Raw genomic sequence first — 25,815 nt, 5'->3', positions numbered from 1 at the left:
CTTATAAACAATATTTTTGATTTGCCTCCCGCACCCCAATAAGCCATACAGTACACATTGAAACATAATAAAAGAGGAATGAAGCTCCATCTTTTGTTGTTTTTCAGAAAGGAAGAAGAAGCCCTCCCTTATTAAAAAAAAAATGTGAATATGGTTCCTCTTTTGGATAAGTTTAAAAATTATATAGAGAGATGGAATCCTCTATATATCTCTTTATGGGGAAAAGCTAATATCCTTAAGATGAATATAGTTCCTAAATTTAATTATCTCTTACAAGCCCTTTCAACTAGTATACCGCTGAAATACTTGAAATATAAATTGTGTAATCAATTTTTATGGAATAACAAACGCCCTAGGCTTGGCTTGAAGAGGCTACAGAGGCCGGTGGACCAGGGAGGTCTGCTATACCACTATGCTTTCAGCCTGAGACATCTTGCTCACTGGTTTTTCCCTCCTGAACGAGCCCCTCCTTGGTCTCAGATAGAGAACCACTTCTCTGATATCCTGCCTTTGATATATTTTACCACTGCTCAACTACGGTACCTGAGGTTATTAGTAACCATCCCATTTTCTCAACTTACGTTGGGTGTGGAAGAGAATGTCACTTTTTTCTATTTTAATTTATACCTTAACCCATCTTCCAGTATTTGGCTTAATCCCAAACTCCTTATTGATAGAAGACCATTTATTTGGAATCTATGGGTAGAAAGGGGTATTCTGGCTCTGAAGGATCTGTATGAGGGAGATACATTTAAAAGTTTCACAGATCTTACTTACTTATGGTCTTCCACGTAATCACTTACTGGAAATATCTTCAAATTCGGCATTTACTATTGACAAATGTAAGAGCTCACCCCAATATGCCGACAGAGCTAGACCTCTTGAAAACAGTGTTAGCTATATTTGGAACTGGACAGGAGGCATCAACATATTATTGGTCAGCCCTCTAGCGTAAAGAGGATTTGGGAGGTTGATTTAATTCAATCCTTTACTGACTGTTAATAGAGTCTACTGTACTCCGACAAGATTGTTCAGGGCTAAACTCAGGGAGAGTCCGTTTTGCTGGAGGTGTGGTGAGGAGTGAGGAACCTGGTACACCTATTCATGTATTGTGGGAGTGCCCTAGGGTACAGACGCTATGGTGTGATATTCATGAGAATATAATGCAAATCACAAACCAGGATATTCCTTATACACCTGCTCTGTTTATTCTGGGTGATCCATCGCCATTAAAACATCTGCCCGCAGGAAAATCATTGTTAAGGAATGGAAGTCTGAGGATTTGCCTCCAGCACATGTATGGTTCACTCAGCTTGGTATTGTGGCTGCTTTGGAGAAGTTATCTTTTAAGATGAATAATCAGTTAGATAAATATGATTTGAAGTGGCATGTGTTCCTCAGTCATGCTGCAGGCCCTTGATGTGATCCATGGTCAGGCAATGCCCTTTTGATTGTCTACTGTATTAGTATACATATGATACGGTTGATGATGCTGTGTTTGGTCATGTAAACTAATTTTAAATGTGTTTGTTTTGTAAAGAAAGGGAGAAGAAGAAAAGGAAGAATGCACTAATCATGAAAGTGCTCTCTCTTTCTCTCTATCTCACACACACACACACACACACACACACACACACACACACACACACACACACACACACATGCGCACACACACACACACACACACACACACACACACACACACACACACACACACACACACACTTTTCATTCACAAGCACAAGGAGAGAGTGCATAAGTTAAAGCACAATCAATCATAGTTCATAGAAGGTTAAAAGCAGGGTTTGTAAGCAAGTTATGTCATTGGTCTTGCAGAACAGAGTAGAAGTAACAGAGCGATGTATGTCCTAGCAAAGTGTTGAATGTGGACATTGGTTACACTGTCCCTCTCTACCCAATTGGCTGTTGTGTCCTCGATCGACTCCCAGCGTCTGTTTTGTATTTTGATGTGTTCAATCCTATGTGGGCAATGTTGTATTTACATACATGCAGAGACCCACATGAGCATTCTTACATGGGTGGCACACATACTGGTGGAGCATGCACACACATACGCGCACATGTACTGTACAGAAATTGGCTTAATTGCTTTTCTAATATTTGTTTACTGGAGCGTTCTACTGCCAAGATGAAATCCTATTATATTTTGCTGACTTTTCGAGTTACATATGAATATCGATTTAGTTTTTGTAGATCAGTGGTTCCCAAACTTTTTAACTTGAGAGACCCAAAATTGAAATTTGGTGTTCCCCAGGACCCAAGCTAGTGAAAATAGAAGATCTACAAGCTGACAACGCTTTGCGATGTGACGCGTTGTGAGCTTGTAGATCGGCTATTCTCTGCACTACTTCTTATTCTTCAGATTTATGGAAATGTTTATTTATTCATGAAAGTCTTTAGAAAAATCAATTAATTTGTTAGAAATTCATGAAAACATTTGCATTTTTGGCGGGATTTGTTTTTTATGTTTTGACATTATAATTATTATATTAAAAATAAATGTTAAGAGATATTTAGGATTTGGCCCGGGCAGCTAGTGTAGCGGTCTGGGCACCTAGGCCGCCAAGCGATCCTGACGGCATGTTGCGGGTTCCGATCCGACGACCTTTGCCGCGTGTCACCCCCCCCATCTCTCTCCCCATTTCCTGTCACTATCCAATAAAGTATATCATACTTTTGACCCATACAATGTGTCTGCGACCCAAAAATGGGTCCCAACCCACTGTTTGGGAAACAATGATGTAGACGCTTTCACTCATGTAATGCAACCATGAACGTATGTGCCATTCCAACTCTTCAGGCTTTCCTGATGTTTTCCTGAAGATTTTCTGAAAATGCATGTTTTCCCTGCTAAACTGATTAGCCTTGCTAATTCTACTGCTTTGTTACTGAAAAGAAGTGTTCAGCAGAGGAACTCTATCTATTCAGGGTATCTGAATACAATGAACATATAACACTTTGGCAAATGTCCACTTTCTCACCGACTATGTTCTGTTTCTGACAATGCACTGACAATCTATACTTTCTGAATTGCCAATGGCAGGACATGTGAAGATCTCAAAGGGCACATCTGTATATGTAGGCATTACCTGGAGGAGGGTACTGTATGTGAGAACACAACATGTCCCTATGAGTTGGACTTGACACTGCCAGGTGGTCCCTATAGTACATAGTGTCATGTCCGATGAAGCCCATGCATGTGCAAATGGACATGGTCATTGTCCGGAGAATTCACAGGCAGAAAGTGGGCGTGTTAAAGATGTTTTTATGGGACTGGGGTGAAACAGGAAGAAAACAGCCTGGAGATTTGAGAAGGATATCTAAATTGGTAATTTCCTTGTTGAGGAGTCTTCCTGAGGAGTGAGGAGGACGTCTCAGAGAGGCAGGGGAATACTCCGATTGGAATTCATTAGTGTGGTTGCCTTTATTTGCTTATTATAGAGCAACCAATATTTGTGTCCTTGCATTTTACTAAGTGATATGTTTTAATATGGAAGAGGGGATCTGAGCACTCAAAAAATAGAGTAGAAAAGAGTAAAGAATAAAAGAGTAGAGGATGTAAGGTTAAAAAAAACAAATGTTATTCTATAAAGAATGGCAACATGTTCGACTGGTTAAAGGGACACTTCACCCTTTTTGCAAAAAAATATATGTTAATGACGTTTAGAAGCTTTAGATCACTTTCCTGGGGGTATTTATGTGTGTAATATGTGGTTTTAGATATTTTAGATTGTAGCAGTGAGCCTGTTGTCTCTGATGTCATGGACACTGGTTTATTTTGTCGTACACAAAATGATGCAGAGTTAATTATGGAGATACTTGAATTCCAAATTTCCTCTGGGATTTCATTTAGTTTTTAATTAAATAAATTAAAAAACATTTCCCAAAAAAATACATTTTCATGAATAAAAAAAAAAAGAAATCCCCCAGTAATTTCATTAATAAAAATCCAAGAAATTCCATAAATTATGAAACAACACATCGCTTCGCGACACGTTGTGAGCTTTTCACTATTGAGAGTTTTGTGAGAGCTTGGGTCCTGGGGAGACATAAAATTTGTCTTTTGGGTCACGGGCTAAATAGTCCTCTCAGTACTCAAACTGCGTGTCACAGTATTTCTCATCATCCTCACAGTGGGCTCTATCAAGATTCTCTGTCGCTCCATTCCCGCTATAGCCTTGTCTTCTCAAGGGAGGAATAAGCAAACTATTTGATTTATATCTATATATATAGTGTGTGTAATTCAGACCAATAGGCTTCACTCCCACAAAAACGGTTTTCGGTAGTTTGTATTTCATTGGTCTCCTCCTATCTTCTAAAAACGAACTGGTATTGTTTACATTGTCAACACATTAGCGATCAGTACTTTAGCCTCTTGCTTGCAAACTCCCTGTCCATTACTAGGGCAAAGTGCTGTAGAGTTTAATGCTGGTACTGAAATCTCATGTCGGGTGGACGGCTCACAATCTAGTGGAGTCTGATGAGTGATGACTAATACAAATATCATTCTGGAAACACCACCACTTCCTCTTTAGGTCCAATGCAAAGACATCTGTCTTGGAAAGAAGTCTGGTTCCCACTGTGACAGATGCTATGAAGGGCCTACAGCTGATTACAGTGCCACTGCTGTCTGGCCAAGTCCTATGTGTGTGTGTGTGTGTGTGTGTGTGTGTGTGTGTGTGTGTGTGCGCGCGTTACCATCCACGTGCGTTGACTAGTGAGCATGGATTTACCCAACAATCACCAGCTGAGATCTGTAAAAGTGAGGGTCAGTGTTGCATGTCATGCATGCGTGTGTGTGTGTGTGTGTGTGTGTGTGTGTGTGTGTGTGTGTGTGTGTGTGTGTGTGTGTGTGAGAGAGAGAGAGAGAGCGATACACACAGAGAGAACACATGGGGAGAGAGCTAGGCCAGCACATACCATTCTCACTCTCCCGTGGAGAATGCCAAGACGAAATTCTCAGCCAAGCCCTGATCTCTGGACTACTTCATACTGTATGTGCTCGGCCTATCACTTCATATATTTCCAACTTCCTGACACTGGTCCAACAGGCACGGCACTCTATCCCCTATGGAAATGTACTATGTACACATACAGTACACACCAAAACTAAAGGCAGAAACGTGACAGGTATTGCACTTTGAATTACTCTGGAGGTCGGTCAGGAATTATTCTACTTCCAGTGTGTGTGTATTATTTGTCCATACTAGCCTGCCATTATCTGACATGCTTGTACCAAAATGTACATTGTTGGGGACCAGAGTTGCCGGTTGGATTCCAATTAACTGGCGGAAGCTTCCGAAGCTTCCGAAAACTAGAGTTCTCAACATTCCCGAAAATTAAGGCCCAGCCCTACCTGGGCCCACGGTCATCAACACAACATCAACAGCTCACCTGTTCTGACATTCCATATGTTGATCTGACCTCATCAAACCATGTACACTCAAAACATGCTCCATATATGGCCAGTACAGAATTCATTCCATATGTTGATCTGACCCCCCCATGCCAAAGCGCCAGCGCTCGCGCAGCAGTCTGCCGTCAACAAGGCAGATGCGTGGACGCGACCTCGCCCTTTAGTCGTGTCTTACTGGTTATTATTATATTGTGATACATTGTGTACTCCATGTGGACTCCAAATCCCCATATGCCATCTACTGTACTGTATGGACATGTTACGCTTGTGACGCCCACCATCCACCCACCAGGCAATTGTAAAATAAGAAGAAAATGTATATATATATACTGTATATCTGCCAAATAGATATGACAGGGAATGAAATAGAAAGACCCCCTAAGGGGATCACAGAAACCCACACAGGACTGGGAGGCAGTGGGGCTTGCATCATTTCAAAAGACCAACACAGGCACAGCAAGCTGCTACAGTAACAGCACAGCATCAAGATAACAGAGCAGGGAATGAGCAGGTATGAAGACAGTTTTAAATATCCGGCTCCAATCAGATGAAGCATGCATGTGTCTACGATCGCCTGATGTTGAGTAGTCCGTCTAAACTAGCTCTGCAGGCTTCGCATCATTCACAAGCTCTTGTTAATACTTTTTATTGGTTAAATATTTACATCCCACACAGACCCACAAATCTTTCGAAAATATTTAAATAAATGCGAAAATAGCAGACCTGCTATATAGAGCTTGCAGATTGGCTACTGTCATACAAAGTATGAAATAGGGCATTCCTTTAGGAAAATACATAAAAAGATGAAATTTTGTTAGTCAAATAGTAAATTGTGGAGCAGTACTCTGTTCCATCCTAAACAGATCCCCCCCTGAACTGCAGCATTATGTTCATAGGCTTCTTTTGTTTAAAGTGGGAAATTTGGTATGTAGTCTTTTTTACTGGCCTAAAATATTGTCTATATACATTCATGAATCGACTTTCTGAACGGCGCTGACCGGCCCAAAGACACAAATTAAATCCGAAATGTGGATGGCAGAAGATCCACCAAGGACAGCAATCATTGAGTCCGACATGGAGGTTTGAAAATCCTCCTTTCAACTGCTTTGCACTGCGATTATATTATTTGCAATCCCATAGTTGGAACGGTGGGACGTTGCTATAGGAACCGGACCAATGTTAAAAGCTTCCGTAGGCCTCAACCATTATATAGACGGAGTATACGTTGGGGTACGTATATATATATATATATATATATATATATTATATATATATACACACCTGGGGAAAAAATTGTTAACTATATAATCTTGCCTTACTATCCTATATAAGGCAAGATTTTCACATTTTCCTTATGCTTTATGCCTCGATACCCAGGCTTTCATTTCGTCTGCGCGAAAAATGAAAGCCTGGAGGAACGCATTGGCTGCCTTGGTCTAGAAGTGGGAGTCAACGCTTCCGGGTGGGTGTCGCTCCAAATTATGTGACGTAGCGCTTCACTAGGTGGGAGAGGAGTGGCCAGGGCTGACGGACAGATCGGTGAGATCCAATCAGGGCGTGCGCAAATCTCAGCCGCGACCCACCCCTATAGACCAGAAACTTAACACGTTAGCTCAGGCTATGTAGCATGTGACATGTCAAACTAGGGGGTTTTCATGATTCTGAATCCATTTCAAGCATTAGTTTTGCACAAAAAAAACACTCCTTGTAACTTGCTCATAGCCACTTGCCCAAATTCCCCAAAATGTGCAGCGACCTCATCACATTTGTGATGATTTCAGTGTCCGTTTTTAGCCCAAGGAGTGTTTTTTGTGCAAAACTAATGCTTGGAATGGATTCAGAATCATGAAAACCCCCTAGTTTGACATGCAAGCATAATGAAATTTTGACATTTTATAGACAATATTTTAGGCCAATACAAAAAGCTAGATACCAAATGTCCCCACAACCCCGGCTGCCGGACTATCAGGAGGACTATTAATGAGTCTGCATTCAGGGAAGACTAGAAATGGAATCTAATTAAATATGCAAATGAGGATGAAGACTGTAGCCAATGGCTGTCTGCCATGAGGGATGGTAATTAGTCTCAGAGCTCCCACGATAGGGCGTTCAACGGCAGGATGCCATCAAAGGTTGGGGAGAAGTACATCTGTTGTGGTTAACTATAGAGGAACGCATCTCCAAAGATAACATTCTCGTTTTCCACAACCATGCTTTTTCAAATAAGCTACTGAATTATTTGATAATTTGGTTGATATTTGAATCCTCCCCAAACCCCAAAATATTCATAATACAGTTGACTGATGATGATTGTATTTACTGCTGGCTGAGTGCTGTGATTTTTCTATTTTTTCCAGTTTTTCATGTGTTTATGAGGTGACAGTACTTCATTAGACCCCTTCCCTTGGTGTGGTTGTTATGTACAATGATGTCTTCCCTTTGTATTTAGGGTTTCTTCCTGGAGGCTGAAACCTTGACAGTCAAACGTGCCAATGAAAAAACTGTGATATAGTGACATCACAATATCAACCCCTCCCTTAAACTCTCCCCCTTTATCATACAACAACAGCTGTGGGTGCGGCTTCAGTTCAGGTGGATCACCACCCATCACCATGTGGCCACATAAAAACAACATTTTAACAAATACTGTACACTTTTTTGAAAAAGATCTTCCTCCTTATATAATAATAATACCCGATGATCATGTTTTAGGGTGGGGAAAAATCACGGCACTCAACCTTCTTTGCAGTTTAGGTGCAACTTAGTTGGATGTATAATTGACAGCTCAATGTCACGCTCTGTGGCCCTCATTTATCAATTGAGTATCCCAATTGAGTGCCCCAAATTCGAGTGTGGGTTTCGTAGTACACCCACGTCGCCACGGCATTTATAAAGTGATCGCAAACAGCTGATCCTTCCTTAAATTCGTTCTGACGTTAATAAATGTGACGTCTGAAATCTATCTGGCACGCCCTATGAAATCAAGCCTCGCCCTCGTTTTTGCGACACATGCAATACGACCTGGAATTTCCTGGAAACCATGGTTACAGGGGAAAAAAAGTTTCTCCCAAGCCTTGCTGCCACAGACAGTACAGTGATATAGGCATCTGCATGTCATGCCGCATGCGCTCCCAAATCATCTCACAATTATTTTGGCGTACGCACGGTTGATAAATGAGGGCCTGTGTCTCTTGTATTCCCTCTGTCTGTATCTCATTCTCCGTCAATTCTGCCCCTCGATCTCCTCTCTCTCTCTATCACTCCGAGTCTGTATCTGTAAGCACATGCGTTCTTGTGTGTAGTAGTGTATGTGCATGTGTAGTATACTGTAGAGTGTATGGTCCCGATCCTATTATCCCCGGGCCCTATATAGTCATAGTCTATGTAACCCGAGTATCAGAGCTTGTACAATCCCACTGATCTCCCTGTGATCCCAGAGTCTCCCCCCAACCGCTTGGTGTTGACACTGATCTGTCCATTATTAATGAGGCCAAAACTCAGCAACTATGACAAACCTCCTGCTACATGCAAATATTTATACTGAACAGACACGGTGCATGCGTGCGTGTGTGTATTTTGTAACAGGGTAAAAGTCATGGGGGTAAAAGTCATGCCAAAATAGAGCTCACTCAAATATCTGGGGTGAAAACAACAGGACTTTGTCCTTGGTGTGCAGTGGGTGTGTGTGTGTGCCTGCGTGCGTGCGACCGTGCATGCGTGCGACTATGTATAAATGTAATACATGTTCCTGCATCACCAGGAACAATCCTAGGGAGACCAGTGCATCGGTCAGAGATGACCAATCAGCATTTTCATCCAAAGTATAAAAAATTGTCCAATTCCACCCATATCTGAGAAAGCTAATCTAAACCTTGAATTTCGTTTGAGTGTAAAATTGGACAAGAAAATATGAACCACTTAAACCACCCATGTATCATTTATTTTATAGTGCTGTATATGTGTGTTTTGACACCACGATGATCTATTCTATTAGATGTGGCTCCTCCTCATTTTGTTCTGGTCTGTTTATGAGCTGTTTGAGTAATTCAGAGCCATGTTATTGCTACACTTCTTTGACTGAGCAACCCACTTGTCATCACAATATCACATTATCTTCCTACCCACGGCCTGCAGATGTTGATAACTGAAAACTAACACAATATTTGTATTGTGCATGCCCCTTGTTTAAACAAAACAAACAAACACACACACTGGGGGGGGGGGGGCTGTCTAGTGTCTGTGTGCATGCGTGCGTGCACACTTGTGTGCGTGTGTGAGCAAAATCTAAACTAGGAGAGAAGAACTGATTAAAATGTGTGTGCTTATCACACGACCGGGACCCCATCAGTGTCCCTGCAGCGGCGTCAGTCAACACAAAGGAGCAATCTCAACAGTGTCAGCACTGTTGAGATTGCACACGACACGGCTTCATTAGGATTGCAATACTCACGTAATGCCCAGGACTGTGACTATATGGGATGTCCTAAATGAAATAAAGCTCTCTCTCTCTCTGTGTGTGTGTGTGTGTGTGTGTGTGTGTGTGTGTGTGTGTGTGTGTGTGTGTGTGTGTGTGTGTGTGTGTGTGTGTGTGTGTGTGTGTGTGTGTGTGTGTGTGTGTGTGTGTGCGCGCGCGTCATCTCAAGTATATTGTGCAGTCACAACAAACAGACAAGCCTGTATACACTCCACCTGTATCGTTCTTTGCAGAGAGAGCGCTGGCACACTGTTCTGTGAAAATGTATAAAATGTGAGAATACAAATGACTATAACATTTATTTATACATTTAGAGAAATCAACATTTCTAAATATATATTAAATTGTTGCTTTCTTGATTGACAACCATGCATTTATTTAAGTAATGTGGTTTTAGCATCACAGCATCAGTAGGCAGTTCCTTCTACAATGTCCGTAACAAGTGACAACAGAACAATTGGCACAATACCGTCTTGAAGGTTTCATCTGAAAACAGCGAACTGTTGTTATTCTCTCAAACAGCAGACAAGCAAGGTCACTGTGCTTTCCAAAACACACACGTACGTACGCACATGCACGCACGCACGCAGCCCTCACTTATGAATGCACCCATCCAGGCAATTGTTGATACACAAATGAATTTACACCCAGAGATAAACGCACGCAGACAAACAAACACCCCCCACACCCCCACTGAAAGTTATCCATTAGTTGGATGTGTAAACCTGAAGACTGAATGACAAAAAGAAGAAAGCAAGAGAATACGATGAAAAAGCATGGATTGCGACAGACGGACAGACAGGCAGAGCCAGAGAGAACATGAGAATTAGATGCCCTTCATTTCTATCTGACTCAATCATGGCCATGAACATGAGTCTTTGACAGTGCTATGTTAACAATGGGCCAAACACTAAAAAAAGGAAATAACATTAAGACCTATAGGATAAAAAACAACACACACACACAAGATATATTAAATATAAAAGGGTATATAAATATATAATGGTTAAGATGCTTTACTGTTCATTGTTTATTGATTAAGGACGGGGTTCAATGGCTTTTTGGGAATTTGGTTTTGAAGTTTCAGTCTAAAACGGAAGCCTGTGTTCTTCTGAACTAATCAGAGGGTCTCATCCCTCAGGCTATGGGTCGTTCTGTAGCTCTGCGACGCTTGGAGTAGTTCGTTTACAAAACTTTACCTTTAAGTTAGATACAGAGCATGCAGCTACTACGTGGCTTATTTCTAACCTATAATGTTTTCAGATACATATTTTATGATATTTTAGCGTGCTGATGAAGTTTAAAATGAGTAATACACTGTCTGGATATCATCTTGAATGAGATTAAAAACAGAGTAGTTCTGAAATCAAAACCAACATTCATTTTTATTCATGCAGGACGCATCACGTTTTCGTAATTATGGACCTTTGATATACAGTAACAATACACAAAAATGGAAATATTCTTCCATTGCCCATATGATGACCGCGGATATGGTGTGAAAAAAGTATTTTTCATTTCACTAAGTCTTTAAAGCAGTTGGAATAAAGGATATTCTGTAAGTGTCAGAGAGAGCGGTGGATGTGGTGTAAATATTGTACAGTGGGTCCTGTTGACCTGTTCCTTCTGATAGTTCACATAGTGGGACTAGCGATGTGAAGCAGCATTCCCCACTCCCAGCCTCTCATGATTTGTGTGCTTTAATAATAATAATAATAAGGCTGATATTTGACATGAAACACCGGTATGAAGTTTCTCAACCAATCAGAGCATCGCATCCCTTCAGGCGATGGGTAGCTATGCTATACGTAACGCATGGTTCTAAATTTCCTCACAGAAAGCAACATCCTGAGCAAATCACAAATTGGCTTTCTACCAAAATATCGCACAACAGACCACATTTACACTCTCAACACCCTAATTGACAACCAAATAAACAAAAACAAAAGGAAATTATTCTCCTGCTTTGTCGACTTCAAAAAAGCATTCGATTCAATTTGGCATGAGGGCCTGATGTACAAACTGTTGGAAAGTGGCATTGGGGGGAAAACCTATGACGTCATAAAATCAATGTACACCAACAACAAATGCGCAGTTAGAATAGGCGAAAAGCACACAGACTTTTTCCCCCAGAGCCGTGGTGTTAGACAGGGATGCAGCCTGAGTCCAACACTCTTCAACATATATATCAACGAATTAGCAAAAACGTTAGAACAGTCTACAGCTCCAGGCATCCCCTTGGCAAACACAGAAATCAAATGCTTACTTTACGCAGATGACCTGCTGCTGCTGTCCCCAACCAAGGAAGGACTACAGCAGCAACTTGATCTCCTACACAAATTCTCCCAGACATGGGCCCTGACAGTGAACCTAACAAAGACTAAAATCATGATATTTCAAAAAAGGCCCAGCCGCCAAAACCACCAATTCTTCCTAAATACAATCCCACTAGAACAAACTAAAAACTATACCTACCTTGGCCTAAACATCAGCAGCACAGGGAACTACAACCAAGCTGTAAAGGACCTGAGAGACAAGGCAAGAAGGGCATTATATGCCATCAAAAGAAACATCAAAATAGACATCCCAATTAAAACCTGGCTTAAAATACTGGACACGGTGATAGAACCAATTTCCCTCTATGGTTGCGAGATCTGGGGACCATTAGCAAACCATGACCTGGAAAAATGGGATAAACACCAAACCGAGACCCTACACACAGAATTCTGCAAATCCATTCTCCGTACCCAGCGAAAAACACCAAATAATGCATGCAGGGCAGAATTAGGACGATACCCACTCATAATCAAAATAAAAAAGAGAGCACTTAAGTTCTACAACCACCTAAAAGAAAGTGACCTAGATGGCTAGATGCACTCCATAACAAGGCACTCACACACAGTGAAGCTCTAGAGAGATGCCCCCTCAGCCAGCTGGCCCTGGAACTCCGGGCACAAACACAAACAGAGCCACGAGATAGAAAACCCATTGGACTAAACCAAATTATAAAACAGCAAAGGGAAAACTATCTGACACATTGGAAAGAAGCAACACAAAAGCAGAGTAAACTAGAATGGCCCTAAACAGAGAATACACAGTGGCAGAATACCTGAGCACCGTGACCGACCCAAAACAAAGAAAAATCTTAACTAGGTACAGACTCAGTGAGCACAGTCTCGCGATCGAGAAAGGCCGTCATAGGCAGACCTGTATCCCGAGAGAAGACAGACTATGCACCCACTGCACACCAAACGAAGTGGAAACCGAGCTACACTTCCTAACCATCTGTCCATTGTACCAAGACATCAGAGACACATACTTCCCACAGATTACAACCACACACGGAGATTTTGAAAACATGACCAATGACAAAAAACTCCCATATCTGCTGGGCGAAGTACAACAATGTGCAAACACATTGGAGAAGGATATCAAATGGAACACAACCACCCTAAAGACTAATCATTGTGTATTTTCCTGCACTATACCTTCATCGAGTTATCTTGGTACACAGAAGTTGATCTATTGAAGATTCTAACTTTCAAAGTACATAATTTTTGTTTTGATTGTATTGCTGTATTGTTGTATTGTTCTTTCTGCTTTGGCAATGTAAACGTAAAATTTTCGTTTTAATAAATAAATAAAACAATCGTTTCATGGACTTTTGATATAAAAACACAGAAATGAGAATTTTCCCATTTTTTTGGCATCCATTGTTAGGTATGCCCATATGATGACCACGGAATATGGTCTAAAAGTGTGAAAAACGTCTTTTTCATTTCACTACGCCTTTAAAGAGATTTAAAAAAAGAATTGGGTAATTTCATCGTCTATACTCATGGCTTTTGTGAACAGCCCGGACAGTTTTTGAACGGTGTATGTCCACCGTATTTTTTCAATTACCTTGTTCTTTTTAGAAAATGAAAAAAATAGAATTACAATGGAAAAAAGCCCCCTCACGTATCAGGAGGGCATTATGAGTCACCAGAACTGAGGACGGGTGTTTTCTATTAATCTAACATGGTTAAAATGGAGTTTGAAGATACCAAGGCCCTCATTTATCAATTGAGTGTAAAATCTGCCCCAAATTCGAGTGTGGGTTTCATAGTACACCCGGCCACGTCGCCACAGCATTTAAAAAGTGATCGCAAACAGCTGATCCTTAATTTAGTTCTGACGTTAATAAATGTGACGACTGAAATCTATCTGGCACGCCCTATGAAATCAAGCCTCGCCCTCGTTTTTGCGACATGAACTGCAATACGACCTGCATGAAACCATGGTTACAGGGGAAAAAAATGTTTCTCCCGTGCCTTGCTGCCCGCCTCACCCCCCTCTCTCATACACACACACGGACGCACACACGCACGCACACGCAACTTGCAAGCCCAAATAACTGGTGTGTTGTTAAATAAATAAAGAACGAACACCTGCATGAATTAAATAAAGTTGTAGGCCTACCCTGTCTGTTTCCCTCGCATCGCCATGAATGGAATACGTTTGTAGGCTGGCCTATATTAATTTTATACCCATTTGTGCGCAGTGCATGGCGAAGACGTGAGACTGCGCACTGCTGTGATAAGTCCTGTGGGTGAGTGATGCCTGCATGAGAGATAGGCTATCATGTCGTCAAGGCAGTCATAATCAACGTTCATGTAGTGATTTGATCATTGATGAACAAATCATAAACATATGGATGAAGGCTTGCCGCTTGCATGTGTGCTGGTACTGTATGTGTTGGCGACGCACGCCGCGGTCCCGTCCTCCTGACCCCCGAAAATGATCTCGCTTTTATCTGAACTGTCAAAGCACTTATTTAAATGGTGAATGATTAAGCCCCTTGCGCCTATAGCCTGCTACAATTGCAAATAGGCAAGCTGTATGCCTGTCATTGTCACTTGGAAATAAAGGCGTGCAGTCCATTTATGCCTTTTTTTAAATAATATCACAGTGATGCCGCATCACCGCATGCGCTCCCAAATCATCTCACAAGTGCGCTCGCATAACAAGGCCAGTAAAGCACGGTTTGAATAAGCACAAACTAATACATTGTAAACATGTTATATTGTTTTTAATTGCATGATTTTAATTACTTGTAAAGTTGGAAATCTCTAAAAAAAATTACATGTATATTAACATATATAATTATATATATAATATATATATGTTTTATATTAACATTTTAGGAGTGAAAACATATGTTTAGATGCCTGTGACAGTGTGTCAGCAGTTCAGACAATGCTGCTACGCTTGTGTACGACAGAAAAACAGCCGAGGACAAAGCGTACGACAGCTCCCGACCAGACGTGAGTTTTGAACTTTGTCAAGTTCAATTTCAAGCTTTGGCGGAAATGATAAATGTAATTTCGGCGTGCACCCATATTTTGGCGTACGCACGGTTGATAAATGAGGGCCCAAGGGTTTGTGTAGGAACTTAGGAAGGGGGCGAGAATGAAAACAACACATTATTATGTGGGCTGCCAGCAGCACTAAATCTTTCAATTCACCCTGTTCTACACCAGGCTTGACCTGGGAATAAGAATATAAAGAGCAGAGGAGAGAGAGTGATTAAAAAGAGAGAGAGCGAGACAGAGAGATGGAAGAGCAGGGAATGGGTTTTCCATGTAATTAAGGTCACCTATCAAAAATTGCGCGAGGTGCAAATGTGTTGAATGAGGACAGATTAGATCGGTCGAACTTGTTAGACCTCTTATGACACATAATTGCCTGTGGTCTATTTGTATAATATGAAGCCTTAGGATCTCAATGTAGCACTATTGATCATTTGGGGGGGGTTGGGGGTGGTGGCGAGTTTATCCCATAGACTGTAAAAAATATGGACAAAGCGTTCCCCGGGTCTAACATGAACGTAAAATGAAGCCTGTCAGTCCTTGCAATGGAAGTCGCCATCTTTCTAGATCCGTTTTGGTCCAGCTAGCCATTGGCTGGCCCAGACAACGAGGCGGGACTTCCCCCCTTCTTCTCCGTTGGTTTTTATTTTGACTCGAGTGGGAGGGGAATCCCTATCATAGACAGTAACGGTAGCCACGCCCCTCAGAACATACGCGACTTTATGGTCATTGTTTTAATTAATGGGACCATAATTTTCCAAAAAGAATATTATGACATTAGAAATGAGACTTTAAACTAGTGACTGGAAGAAGAAAGTATTCATGACCATGTTTATTACGGTAATACAGTCTAGGTGAAGTTGGGCCCAAATACATGGACTTCTATGGGGCTATGGGTTTTTCTGGGTCCAATGACAGCGCCACAACAGGCCATTATATGAACTTTCATTTCCTTAGTGGCTTCACAAAATATCTGTCTGACTGCCCCCCTGGTTTATCCCCTAGAAGAGAACATGAGCAAGAGGACATAGTAGAAATGAGTGTTCCGTATACTCTTGGCTCTGCACTGCAGGAATGTTTGCCCTTGTTTGCCCCTATTATAGACCTGTAGGGGGTTGCACCACCTCACACTAAGTTCAAACTTAGCCTTATAGCTTGGCTTTTAGTAATGCAAGTCTTGGCCTTAGTGTGAAGTGGTGCAACTGGCTCTGGGGGTCCCTGGAACAAAACATTTTGTGATACATCATGGGGTTCTTGACATGAAAAGGTTTAAGAACCACTATAACATAATTTTTTTCAGAAAACTGGATTTAGAAGACATGTAGAACCGGTGTGGTTCTTAAGTGAAGGTGAAGGTCTTAAGTGGAGGTCTTAAGTGGTTAACTGTCTTTTGTGTGTTGGAAGGAATGAATGAACGGCACACTAAATATCCACCACCACACGCTAAGGCATTGAGGCAGCAGAGGACACAGCCCTTTGTGTTTGATGACAGCGGTGTTCAATCTTTAACCATGGAGGCATATTAAAGTGTAAGAGGGTTCTGCTGTGCATGTAACCACAGCAGAGTCCAGTACGTGTCAGATGAAAACACACATTTCCTTTGAATAAATATCTACCATGCCTTTTCATGTCCCTGTCCCCCATCCCATCACCCTGTGGCACACTATAGACTATTTCCACTTCCATTTATCCAAAGTGAGCATGAGAGGTTACAGGTAAAACCTTAATAATTAGTCACCTATCCTCAATCTAGGAGTCAGAAGACATAGACATGCGTGAGAAGTACTATTAAATTAATGCACAGTACAGTTTTAGTGACAAACTTTTTCCGGTTGTAACCGTGCTTAGCAACATAAAACTATTCATACTTTGGCAAAGAGCTAAACCACTGAAAAGATTGCCAACCACTGAAAAGACTATTGGATATAGTCTTTGGCAGTGAAGCGTTTAGGTGTGAAAGTCATCCGGAATGGGCCAGAACGCCGTTCTGGTAAAAGATTCAGTGGCAGTTCCGTTAAGAAAAGGGGACGGCAGCTGTCAAAGCTGTTACAATCAATTACACGTCTTTTCTGAAAAAGAAAGAAAACAAACTTGAGGGGAAATGAATACACCGACAACTTTTGTTAGAGAATTCAATTCAAAAGATAAATGAAGCACAATGCAACAAACAATTATCAGATGAGAAAAGATGGAGTTGAAGAAGCTGATAATGTGGTTACAGACAATCGTTTTGAGTCAAACGCGGAGGAGGCAGGGTAGAGACAGTAGGATAATAACTGTGCCAAAATGCAGTTTTCTATGCATGTTGGTGATTGCTGTGTGGGTGTTGACCCGAAATGGAGTTGCGTCAATAACTTCAAGCCACTTTCACCCCTGGAAGTGTATTGTATTTGAAAAGACGTAAAGAGACATTCTTGGCAGTCAATTAACAACATATCAATCATTACAATAATGAAATGAAATTCTGTCAGTTTGAGCCATGGGGAAAATTAAAGTTTATGACATTTTCACTTATTTATTTTAGTTTTTATGACTTCCCACAATTACACCCACACAACCTGAACTTTGAACATTCAGTGGATTTGCTGTAGCCCGGGGTGTTCTGAAGCCTTTTGAGCTGCAATGAATACAGGAAAAATCCCTCAACAGCGCTATCTGCTGGCAATTTGTGAACTCTTAACTCACAGTCCACAGGCAAATCAGAGCACTTGTTTGAGCCAGAACACCTAAAAAAAAATAAGAAAAATGACAAAAAACTTTTATTTCACAATCCCTGTTAAAAGGTATAAAGAATAATGGAAAAATGCAGCGCAGAAGTTCTTTGGTCCTTAGCTCTAGTTAGATGAATTGCTGACATACTGCTATACATTCAGCAAGTTTGTGCTCAAAGAATCATCAAAACGCTAAATGCACAGTTTAAAGTGATCTGACAGGAGATTGTGCATGCGTGTGCATGCGTGCATGCATGCATGTGTCACAGCAGCGTGAGAACGAGAAGTGGACTGCATGAGGTCCATGAGACTTGACAATAACATTCACTGGTGCCACAGAGTACCAGGACAACGGCTGTCACCACAATAGGCGTCATGACAACAGACGGGTAGCGTGACTAGAACATTGGTTGGGGAGATGGTGAAAGACATGGACATGCAGGGTAAGTGATATCCCTGGGGGTGAATGTCCAACAGTCTGTCTAATTACAAAAGCACAATGCACATTTGGAGCCATATATTGTTTTTTGGGGTTGCTGTCTTGGGACTGGGGAGTGGAAGATTTCAGATTAAGCTCAAATAAATTTGACTAAATTTTAATCAAATAAGACTTGAGTATGTCAGACCAGGTTAAAATTCGAAATTATTTGAGACTATGTTTTGCACCCTGTCTGTCCGTCAGTCCGTGTGTCCGCAGCTAATATCCGGCACCGCTAGCCCGATCAAATCCAGAGAGGCGAAGGAAAAGCCTCTACCCTGCATTATTCACATCTGCTTTTAATAGCGCCACCTGGAAGCCTCATTCAGATTCTGTCACCCCATTCAAATGCTCACACTTGGTGTTGGTTGACCATGGTTCATGTTCATGACCGCCGGGGCTCCACTGACTTTGAAAAATGAACCAGGGCGAACAGTGACGCCGTCAAAATGCAACGCGCAGGGTAACGTCACCAGTGGAGCACCCTTCATTGATTACAAAGGGAACATTCCCTACGTTGACGATGATGCAACGCTGACGTACGCCCCATGAAGCTACGGCGTTACGTAAGTCACTCTGACCAAGAGCCTTGGCTAAATACTATTGTAAAGTGTGTGTGACTGCTGCATGGATGCAAACAAACACACACCACTGTGCGAGATGAGCCAGGGCAGGAGCAATTCAATTATACACTTCAGGAAAGAGCACAAAATAAATACATTTCTTATAGTATACATGGGAGTAATAAAAGAGAGTATAAGATGTGGAGCGGAGACAGAGTGTTCATTCAACTCGAAGGAAGAATAGGGTGTGATGAAGCGATAGGGAGGCCAAAGAAATACATAATAGTATATAGAGCTAGAGAGCAACAAATAAAGAGCAGAGATTGTGATTACAAGGATCTGTGGGAACACAACTATACAGAGGTAGTGGGAGGACAGAGGCACGGTTGATATGGGGTCATATTAGGGCATGGCATATGGACAAAATCAAATAGTGTAAAATCCCAATATTGTGATGACAATCGATATCATCGCTATGGAAACCTCTATACGTCCAAAAATGTTCATTTTCAGGATTCAAGTAAAAAAATAGCAGATCGACAAGCAAATTTCTTCGTGCCGCGTCTTGAGATGTACAGAAGATCTGCACATTTTACACTTTTGCGTAATGCTCTCGTATGATTAAGTAGGGAGTTAATTTAAGAAGAAAAGAAAAATTTGGCGATAGGTTTCTACACGACAGCTACAGCTAAACAGCTGGGCGGGGAATTGAACGAGCAACACGACACACACCTCCCTCAATATAACCTCGTTGACTTGCTCTTGAGCAAGGCACCAGTGGAGCTGCTCAGTGGCCAACAGGGTAAGTCTATGTTCAGACCGACAGCTCAAATCCAATGGAGAGAAATAAAAATGCATCTCAGATTTCAACCACATTCCTGGGTGGTTTGAAAGGATTTTAAGGTTGTCTGAGGCTGGACACATTGACAATGACCTCTGCAGCCTGATACTTACAATCTATGAGCTCACAACGCGCTGAGAGTTTCTGCAATGTTTTTCGAATGACAGGTGCCATCGTACGGCAGCCTATAAAATAAGCATTACTCACGCCTACTGTATGTCATTACATTGTTTACCACAGAAACCATAGCAGATTAATCGATGATGTCTGAATACTTGCAAAGAACAGCATGGACAGTCAGTTGTAAAGATTGTATTTGAGAAACAAATTGGATTGTGAAGCAGGGCGTTGCTGAAAAGGTTCAGATAAAGGTTAAATTAGAAAAGGCCAAGCAGGGCAAGGCCTGCAAACTTTGGAACTTCTACATCTTGATCACATGACCCAGAGATCAGATAAATAACAAAAAGAGTAGTAGCAAAAATTGCAACATGGCGGAAAATGTAATCTGGTCAGGCCTACTATATGGAGAGTAGTGAAAATCCAAGTAACCCAGTGAAACGAGCCACTCCTGCAAAGTTTGGAAGGCAATCATAGCCAATTGGAATGGAATATGAAAAATGTGATAGATACATCTTAATGACTGCATGACTTCAGAGAAAAGGTTTATCGAATAGTGTGACATTTGGACTAAACTCTGTAGGAATAGTAGCTGACACACCACATCTGACACCTTTTGTGTGTTTTGCAAAAGAAATGGCAGAAAACAGGTGGAAATGGTGTTGCTTATTCAGGGAGTTGCGTAATGATCAAAGGGAAACAAAATAATTTTGACCCATATGTTCATGAGTTATAGGTCAAAACGTAAATCTGCTTGTTATAGCGCCACCATGACGCGGGTTAAGACATTTTAGGGTGGCATTTCTTCCGTGGCCTAGCGTGAATGAAAGACGTACGGACAAAAAGGAGATTAGAAGGATGATGAGGCGGTGAGGAAATGATGGGATAGGTTAGATCATATGGTTTTCAGTTTCACCCTCAGCCTGGGAAACTGAAGAACTCCAAGAGAATCCTCTGAGCAATAACGAGACACACTCATACATCTCTCACATCATGAGAAACACTCAATACAGCTCTCACATTATGAGAAACCACTCATACATCTCTCACATCATGAGAAACACTCGATACATCTCTCACATCATGCACACACGGGCATCCACGGTTACATGTGCTCACATTCATTAAGGACAGATTATGCATCAAGTATGCGAAACCAACACAGATGTGTGTAAAAATATATATATTTTTTGCATCATGTTGGATAACTTCGCTCTCACATCATACAGTACACATGTGCACTCGCACATGCATGTGTGAGTGTGGATTCACAGGCATACGCATTAAACTTAATAGCGTAAAGTAATTTCAAAGTACAATTGGGAAAGGTGCCATTATCAGACCGAAATTAACAACCTGTTGGTAATTTATGAGTTTAATGAGAGTGTGCATATCAGTGGAGATAATCAGCATTCCGTTAGCAGCTAGGGGATTATAGAGTTCCTGAACACACACCATGGCCAACATGCACATGTATGCAGCTCTCTCTATCCCTCTCTCTTCATCCCTCTCTGAATCACGAGTGTGTGCGCAGTGCACGCGCACAAACGCACACTCACACATGCACACCTCCTTCCTGAGCTCCCCTCCCCATGACTGTGGTTGTCACATAGTCACACCTTTAGGGACACAGGCACTCAAATGCTAATGGTGGCTTTTGTTTTAGGTCGCATTCTCACCAGAGAGCTTTGCTGCGATTAAAACGAATCCTGCTGCGCATTTTCAGAAAGTGCGCTTCGTTTGGCAGGTGTGAAGGCTCTTTCGAATCCTAATGCGCAGCAAAGAACCACATTTTACTCCAAGCAAAAACGGGGGTTTCGCTTCGCTTCCAATCGCGCTTGACTACGATTCGGTGCAGGTGTGAATGCAATCCGCAGCAAATAAAGGAAATGAAGCAAACAATGTGGCGGGTGAGGAGCTGAACACAGTTGGAGATGGAGTCGGAGAAGGCATATTTTACGCAGCGCAAAGATGTTCCGTTACCGTGGATAGACGTGGTCGAATGAGGAGAGTGGAGACTGAAGCCCTGATCGAAATGAGGACGAGTACATTAATCAATTGCTTAAGAAAACACAAACACTGCAGTGCAGTGTAATAGTATTATAGCCTACAGAATATTCTGTCTGTCTGTGCGTGCCGTAAACATGGAGTGCTGTCACTGTGTGGGGACTAGTGGGGAGTAGGAACTTTCATCTCGATAAACTTGTAAACATTTTGCGCTGCTGTCTGTTATATCAGTGCGCTCAGCGCTGTGCCTCCATGCCCAAAAGAACAGTGCGTGGCTGCGTGCTTATAGTGAGAGAGCGAGAGAGAAGGGGGGGGGTCCAGTCCCAGACGGCACGACACATATGCACGTTATGAGTATAATTTTATCACCATAGATTTATCATTTCACTGTGTAGGCTAGTTTATGAATGGAACACATGATAAAGGTCCCCCCTGCTGCGTTTCCAATTGCTGCGGATCATGACAGTGTGAAGGCAAACCGTAGCCAATTAAATATGCAAGAATCCCAAAATCCCCGCCCATACGCATTCGAGTCTACCAAAGTATTAGGTGAGAATGTGACCTTAACCTGCCAGGTAGAGTATAAAAGTTTCTCTCACTTGTCTTGTCTACAAAGAAGTAGGCCTACCCAACGTTTTTTTCCCCTAGGGGTGGGGGGCGGGGCAGGCACCCCCGACAGTTATAAGAAGTATTCGCCTCTGATACATAGGGACAGACATAGGGAAACACATACAGTAGCTGCGTAATGGAACGGAGGCAGCGCTCAAAAAAGAAACGGTAGTCGGGACATTACGCCGGTTCTCCTCAATGCTCACTTTTCATATCATCTAGAACAGATATATAATGATTGGTAAATCCACTAAATCAGTATGGAACACACACGTGCGTGTGTGCGTTTACTGTTTATACATGGTAAATCCACTAAATCAGTATGGAACACACACGTGCGTGTGTGCGTATGGAACACACACGTGCGTGTGTGCGTATGGAACACACACGTGCGTGTGTGCGTATGGAACACACACGTGCGTGTGTGCGTATGGAACACACACGTGCGTGCGTGTACAGTATGGAACACACACGTGCGTGTGTGTAAATCAGTATGGAACACACACGTTTACGGTTTATACATGCAGATGTGTTGAAAGCAGACCTGCCATGGCCAGACAACGCACACGTTTATTTAATAAACATTAACCCAGACTGCGTTATGACGTATGTCATGTTCTCACAACATGTACGCCTGCAAATTCACGCAGGTACACACACACACACACACACACACACACACACACACACACACACACACACACACACACACACACACACACACACACACACACACACACACACACACACACACACACACACTCTGGGTTGAACAGAGACATTTCATCTGTCAGTGAAAATCGCATTAATCCCACCCTCCACAGTCAGTGTCAGTGATGTCATCAACGTAAACTGACCTATTGGATAATGAGTGCAGGAAATGACAGAGAGACAGGAGGCTGATGTCTTGCAGATGTTGGACCCAGAGTACAGATCCCATTCATGACCGTTATATGGAGCTAACAATTCCATTCTCACCATCTCATTCTACAAAATCAAGAAAATCAACACAATGAAAGCCTATATATATTATTACATACAGCATTATCATTCTGCATGGAAAACCTGTATACCAAATCACATGACAATGTGCAACCCCTATCATTAGTGCATGCGTGCACCTGTTGATGCGTACACTCGTAGGATTATGCTGGTTTATCTCTACAGAACACCTGTGTTCCTACCCCTGAGCGGCATGCAGTGGTTCAAGGCGGGTAGAGTGGCCAGTAGCGCGGCCAGGTGGTTCCCAGTTCGATCCGAGGCTCCCCAGAGTCAGCGCTGAAGTGTCCTTGAGCCTTGCATACACCACCATCGGTGTATGAATGTGTGTGTGTGAATGTAATGCACAATCTATGTAAAGCGCTAATGCACCATTTACCATTTTCCACTCGTATCACATTTAGTGACTGTAAAGTTGTAGCCCACAAATCGAACCCTAATTTATACTTTATCTTTAAAACTGTTTAGTAGCCATAAACGTCAAGACGTCTAATTGACGTCTTTGTAATGGATGCCACGGCGTCAAGACGTCTTCCCTTTATATTCTTTAAAAAATATATTATTTTTATTTTCATCCATATTTTGAAAATTCCTCTAATCTGGTGTACTGTACAGGTGATGACATGCACATTACATGCATAATAGAATTACAAATTCTTTCTCTTTATAATGGGAGAATTGTCACTCAGAGCCTAAACTGGTGACCACCAGGTGGCGCTGAAAGATGAATAGGCTACTGTGACAAAATATATAATAATACAACACCTATCTGTTATGGGGTCCCCGACACAAAATATTTGGGGGTCTGGACTAGCCAAATACATCCTGGTCTCCTTGTTGTTTGAGAGCCACTGCTCTAAAGATGGACCAGCCAACGGCTCATATAGTCTACTCATCAAGATGGACCAGCCAACCGCTCATAGTCTACTCATCAAGATGGACCAGCCAACCGCTCATATAGTCTACTCATCAAGATGGACCAGCCAACCGCTCATATAGTCTACTCATCAAGATGGACCAGCCAACCGCTCATATAGTCTACTCATCAAGATGGACCAGCCAACCGCTCATAGTCTACTCATCAAGATGGACCAGCCAACCGCTCATATAGTCTACTCATCAAGATGGACCAGCCAACCGCTCATATAGTCTACTCATCAAGCCAGAAGAGTTAAGAGAGCAACCAGCTTGAAAGGCATGAGTGTGAAAAGATATAACTATCATATTATATCCCTTATGTGATGTCAAATCTCTCTCTCGCACGCGCTTGGCACGCACGCGCACACACGCGCACGCACACACACCGGTATATGTGGTTTTTGGTGGCCAATTGGCCATGCATGACCGGATATCAATAATTATCAACTCACTTATGCGATAAGAAAATAATCTCATAAGCCTTTAGCTTTATATTGCATTTAATTTGCATCCAAAAACGCACCGGGAATGAGATGCGCAGCGGACACTCATCGGAGCAACAATTAAGCCACACATGCACTGCACGCACACACGTGTAGCCTACCGCATTGCAATTAAATGAATATACGAAATCATGGAAGTCAAGTCAATATAGCCACTTCAAACAAGGTTTTCAAGTCAACTCATCATCACATCATCTAATATTGTATAGCCTACAAATTAAAATGAAGTAATAGCTAGCCTATACTGAACTGAATTCTACTTAATTCAGTTCAGAATAAGCATTCGGCTATCAGGTTTAAGACAATTAACTCACCCTATAGTTTTACAAATGTAGACTAGCACAAAGTCAACATAATAACTTAAGTTATAACTTCCAATATATAAACGGCGCTATATTCGATTCGCACATCTTGCGCAGGTCACAAATAAATCATAAAGCAGAGCTAGAAGAATTATCCTTTACCTGCGCGTCCAGACTTGCCCTCGTGCCCCAGACACCCCCACGCTGCCCGCTGCTCATCTCGTGGCTCGGCCCATGGGTGCAGGTACAATCCATGAGTCACAAGAAACACGCATAGCCTACTGCGAATCCTGCACGGAAAAGTCCTGTTATTGTTTTGAGTTGAGTTGTATTTTTCGTTCAAATCTTTTGATGGATTATTTATGTTGCCTTTTATTTTATTATAACATGTATTTGAGGGTGAATAAAATATCGCTGGGATAGTCTTTGCGCGGCGTCAGAGTTCAAGTAGGAAAAAAGTGGTGACTGGAGGGTGGAGGCTGGAGCTGAACCCAATGTGTTCTGC

The 25,815-nt window shown here is 42.0% G+C and overlaps 1 protein-coding gene across 1 annotated transcript in view; it reads right to left on the bottom strand.

Moving 5' to 3' along the window:
• Positions 1 to 25,552, bottom strand: part of gcgrb (glucagon receptor b) — a gene marked incomplete at its 3' end in the record, with an annotated part of 43,965 nt that extends 18,413 nt beyond the window's left edge. Inside the window, exon 1 of the mRNA XM_080758978.1 lies at positions 25,473 to 25,552. The remainder of the gene's footprint in view (positions 1 to 25,472) is intronic.
• Positions 25,553 to 25,815: the final 263 nt, after the last annotated feature.

Source organism: Protomyctophum bolini (assembly GCF_963924005.1).
Source record: "Protomyctophum bolini genome assembly, chromosome: 3".
NCBI lineage: Eukaryota > Metazoa > Chordata > Actinopteri > Myctophiformes > Myctophidae > Protomyctophum > Protomyctophum bolini.
The sequence above is the reverse complement of the archived record's forward strand: the minus strand, read 5'-3'. Positions and strand labels throughout refer to the sequence as shown.